This window comes from Dipodomys spectabilis, unplaced genomic scaffold, assembly GCF_019054845.1.
Source record: "Dipodomys spectabilis isolate Male_0828 unplaced genomic scaffold, ASM1905484v1 ptg000199l, whole genome shotgun sequence".
NCBI classification, from domain to species: Eukaryota; Metazoa; Chordata; class Mammalia; order Rodentia; family Heteromyidae; genus Dipodomys; species Dipodomys spectabilis.
The window spans coordinates 68,601-74,374 of NW_024870876.1; positions in this window are offsets into that span (position 1 = coordinate 68,601).

Consider the following 5,774-nt stretch of genomic DNA (forward strand, 5'->3'; position numbering starts at 1 on the left):
AAAATTAGCTGCCTTGTATAGTCCTCTGAAAGAGAGAGACCTGATCTGTGAGGGAATTGAAGTTTTTTCTAGAGGAAAAAGATATTTGCAAAAGATATTTCCAAAGATAAATGTGCCACAAATCTTTTGTTTGTTCTCTGTAAGGAGGAGTAAATGCTGTTTTTAAAAAGTGTAATTGTTCATCTTCAAATTCTTTCCTTTTCACAAGAGGATCGAGCTGTAAAAAATAAATAAAAATTTATAGTAGAGTTTGAAATTTGGTATTGATATTCCTCCAGCAGTGTTCTTTCCATTGTGGAGCGTTTTTGCTATTCGGGGTCTTTTATTGTTCCATATGAATTTTTGGATTGCCTCTTCTATTTCCTTGAAGAATGAGGGTGGAATTTTGATAGGTATTGCGTTGAATTTGTAGATAGCCTTGGGAAGTATTGCCATTTTCACGATGTTAATCTTTCCAATCCAGGAGCATGGGAGGTTTTGCCATTTTTTAAGTTCTGTGTTGATTCCTTTTTCAAGATTTTAAAGTTTTCATCATAGAGGTCCTTCACTTCTTTAGTTAAGTTAATTCCTAGGTATTTTATTTTTTGTGGGGCTATTACAAATGGAGTTGCTTTCCTAATTTCAGCCACACTTTTCTCATTGTTGGCATACAGAAAAGCCATTGATTTTTGGGGGTTAATTTTATAACCTGCTACTTTGCCAAAGTTTTGAATCAGCTTGAGTAATTTGGGAGTGGAGTCTATGGGACTCTTTAAATACAAGATCATGTCATCTGCAAAGAGGGAGAGTTTTATTGGCTCAGGCTGAAATTTTTTGAATAGAGACCCGGAAACACAACAAATCAAAGAAAGGTTGGACAAATGGGATTGCATAAAGTTGCAGAGCTTCTGCAGGGCAAATGACATAGCTAGCAAGATCAATAGAAAGCCCACGGATTGGGAGAAGATCTTTACTAGCCATACAACGGACAAGGGTCTCATATCTAAAATATACTTGGAACTCAAAAAATTAAACCCCCCAACAACAAATCCTCAAAGAAACAACTGCCCAATAAATAAGTGGGCGAAAGACTTAAAGAGAAACTTCTCTGAAGAAGAAAGAAGGATGGCCAATAGACACATGAAGAAATGTTCAACATCCCTAGCCATAAAAGAAATGCAAATCAAAACAACGTTGAGATATCACCTCACCCATTAGAACGGCAAAAATCAAGAACTCTAACAACAACAGATGCTGGAGGGGATGTGGACAGAAAGGAACCTTACTTCATTGTTGGTGGGAATGTAAACTTGTTGAACCACTTTGGAAAGCAGTATTGAGCTTCCTCAAAAGACTTCACATAGAACTCCCCTATGACCCAGCAATCCCACTTTTGGGCATTTACCCAAATGTTTACAAACAAGACCACACTAAAGTTACCAGCACAACTATGTTTATTGCAGCATTATTTACCATAGCTAAGATATGGAACCAACCCAGATGCCCCTCAGTAGATGAATGGATCAAGAAAATGTGGCATATATACACAATGGAATTCTATGCCTCCATCAGAAAGAATGACATTTCCCCATTTGTTAGGAAATGGAAAAGCTTGGAAAAAATTATATTAAGTGAAGTAAGCCAGGCCCAAAGAAACATAGGTCCCATGGTTTCCCTTATTTGCAGTATCTAGTATATGTATGAGTCAAGCGGAAATGGTCAGATAATGTGATGTTAGGAAAACGAACCCTTAAATATGTATCTTAATGTTTTTTTTTCTTTCATGCATGTGTTTCTAACGCAGTTATAAGATTATTTCTTTGTTGCTTTGTATGTCCCTCCCCCACAGTGTAACCCCCGCTTTCACTATATTTGATGTCAGTATAACTTGTGGAGGAGATGGGGACAAACAAGTCGTTTAAGGATTCAGGTGGGCCTGTTGCAACAATGAGAAGTACAAAATGTCATGTCAAAAACGAGCTTTACAATGTCGGTGTGGGGGGGGGAGGAGGGGAAGGACTGGGTGGGGGGAGGGGGGAGGCTGGGAAGGGAGGTGAAGGGTAAACAAAGGAGGAGGCTGCAATGCTTGGTAAGAAATATATGCATTATCCTGCCCATGTAATTGTAACCCCTCTGTACAGTATGTTCTCAAATAAAATAAAATAAAAAATAAATAAATAAAAATTTAGAGAAATAAAAAAAAAATACTTCTTCTTGCCACAGGCTCCTCAATGAGTCATCCTGGCGATTCCAATGTCTCCATGATCTTTGTTGACCCTGATGCATCAATTGGAGGCCGGTGACAATAGAAGGGTCTTGTATCGACACATCTAATCCCCATGAGCAAGCACAGCCTTGATGTCCTTCATATGCACTTTGTTTCATGACTGTTCTTAATAATTCTATTCCCTTAGAAAAATGGTTAAATTTGGAGAGTCTAATGTGGGTTGGCATTTGTAAAATGTCTTTTCCAAACTGAAGTAGATATAAGAACTTTCATGGGGACAAAAGAAAATCCATAACCTGGTGCTCAGCAATAGTACCTTTCCTCCTCTTCCCACCATGGATAAAATGTACCTATCCCCTATTTCTTCTTCTTATCACAAGAGAAACATGAAGTAACAGGTGCAGGATGGCACCATGTGTCTCCAAGGACAAAGTGGCCACTGATCTGTATTTTACATGGGAATATCTCTTATTCCATAAGGAAGATATTTGTAGCTGGGATCCTAGGCCTAGGCCAACTCTGGAGGACTCCAACATGTCAACCCCAGCCACTCCCACGGTATGCCAGATAGAGATAAATAGTAGTGAAGGGTAGAGTCACAGGAAAAGGGGGAGTGAACATCACAGCTACCTTTGGGGTCCAAGACTAGAGGGCAAAGAGTGAAAAATGAAAGATCCCACACACCCATCCCAAGGAACCACGCAGAGGCAGAAAGGCACAGGAGAAAGATTATTACAAGGTTTAGTAGAGGAGCCATATTTCCCCCCAAGAGGGAGCACATGGCATCCCTCACCATCCAGGTAGCAGGAGGGGTCTGAGGGTTGAAAGTGAGGTAGATGGGAGTCCAGGTGGATCTGGACAGAGAGAGAGAGGGGCCAGCTGTATGGTGGGAACTCCTGGGATGGGAGGGGCTCAGGTCTGAGGACCAAAGTTGAGCATAATACTAACAAAAAGTACGCATAATATTAAACAGTCTCAGTCACTAAAGTTGGTCTGGTGGTCAGGGTATGGTCTGGATGCCACTGTCTCAGGATTGGTCCGAGGGGGCCTTGTGACAAATTAGAAGGTCATTTTTTGCATATGGGGTGGGTAGTTTTGGTTATTCTCACAAGATATGTATCCATTATCCTTGTTCTAGAATCCAAGGTGTCAGCACAAGACATTGGCATGAGTAAAGGAGACAGATGTAAAAGGAGGCAGACAGTTGCAGGTCCAAGCGGAAACTCAGTGCTTTTACTAAGACTACTTTATACGTATCTAGTGTATTTTCTTCAAAATTCCATCCTCATAACTGACAACACTACCAGACACCAGATCATTCCTGTGACCCACAACACACTGTCTGTTCTTTTCTCTGCCAGTGATCAACCCTAATCTCTTGAAACTAGTGTTATCCCCTTAATTCCCCAACTTGTTTTTCCTTAAAATTAAGACGTTTGTCTAAAAATCTATTCGGTACATCTCTGATATTATTTCCATAATCACTGGGATGAAAGTTCCCTCAAGTCCAATATCAAAACTCAGAAAGCCACAACTACTGTTATTTAGTTGAAGGAGTATGATTTACCTAGTCATTTCCCACATATTTTTGTGAAAATACTGTACAGAGGGGTTACAATTACATGAGCAAGGTAATGAGTATTTCTTATCAAGCATTGTTGCATTGTTATCTTCTCTGTTTCTCCTTCCCACCTCTTCCCATCTCTACCCGCCTCCCCTCCCACCAAAGTTGTAAAATTCGTTTTTTTGACATAACGTCTTGCACATCTCATTGTTGCAATGGGTCCACGGTATCCCTATTTAAACAATTTTTTTTTCCTTCCCCGCTACAAATTATACCAACATCAAATACAGTGAAAGCAGGGGTTATACTGTGGGGGTGGGACATACAAAGCAACAAAAAAATCATCTTATAAATATGTTAGAAACAATAGCAAGAAAGAAAAACCACTTGAGTCCTTATCTTGGGGTTCATTTCACCTAACATCAACTTATCTGACCGTTTCTGCTTGTCTCAGGCATATACTAGTTATTGCAAATAAGGGAAACCATGTGACCTATGCTTCTTTGGGCCTGATTTACTTCACTTAATATAAATTTTTCCAAGTCTTTCTATTTCCTAACAAATGGGGCAATGTCATTCTTTCTGGTGGAGGCATAGAATTCCATTGTGTATATATACCACATTTTCTTGATCCATTCACCTACAGAGGGGCATCTGGGTTGGTTCCATATCTTAGCTATGGTAAATAATGCTGCAATAAACATAGTTGTGTTGGTAGCTTTAGTATGGTCTTGTTTGTGATCATTTGGGTAAATGCCCACAAGTGGGATTGCTGGGCCATAGCGGAGCTTTATATGGAGTCTTTTTAGGAGAGAACTCTTGAGTTTTTCTCAGACAGTATAAACTATAGAATCTGAAGACTGGTAATTTGTAAATTATGATTTCTGTGTGGTTGAGGGATTCTCAATTCTAGTACTGAACACAATGATTTTCTTCTTTAAGTTCATAGCCTTAATTAAGTCTACAGAATGCATTTTTATTTTGTTTCATTCTGTTAGTACAGGGGATAGAACCCATGGCTTTGCACATGTTAACAGTGCCCTATCTAACCTATACCATTGATCCTAAAGTATAATGATAATCATAATTATTATATGATTATAGCACATCATCATCATTATTACCATTGTTATTGCAGCACTGGGGTTGGAAATTAGGGCATTATCCTTGATAAGCAGGAATTATCCTACTTGAGTCATGCAGCCAGCCCTAGAATTGCACTCATGTAAAGTATGAGCTCTGCAACTAGTTTCTCTTCTATCTTCCTCACTTGATAACTCTGAAACATTAGGTAAGTTAGCATTTTCAAGCCTTTGATACTTGGAGATGATAATAATTCCTATCTCAAAGGTTTGTGAAGAGGAGAAAGCAAAATTACTATCATATTTAACCCAGAAGAAGGCTTAATCCATGGGAACTTCCAGCATAGGTATCAGCTTTTATTCCCAGAGGACATTATCAAAATTTACTGAAACTGCTAAAGCATACAATGGCGGAGAAGACAGAATGAGAGAGGGTTAATCTGATTAAAGTATAATGTACACATCTATGAAATACTATAGTGAAACTTCTATTAACAATTAATGAACATTAACAATAAATTAAAATAGCAAAAAGCTCTTCTTTGTTTTCTAAAGACAAAGTCAGGTAGAGAGGGTTCCATGATTAGAGGAAGTACCGCCACTAAACTTCAGGTCTCTATGTATGGATCAAACTTTGGAATGCTGTTTCCAGATTATCCTCCACTGTACATCTTCCATCAATTCCTGCCATTATCCGGATCCAGCCTGTAGTCACATGGGAGCCAGGAGGCAGCTGGAGAGCCCAGATGGTTACTGCCTGCTGAATGTTCATCAATTTTCTGCCTGCTCTGAAAATGTTCTGGCAGCCCAACAAGACATTCTAAACCAGAAGAGGGAGTTTCTGCCTTCTCCAAGCTTGGCTTCCTAGAGAGAAGGTTTTTCTTCCAAATTGCTGAAAACTGGGAGCAAACCTGACAAAGTA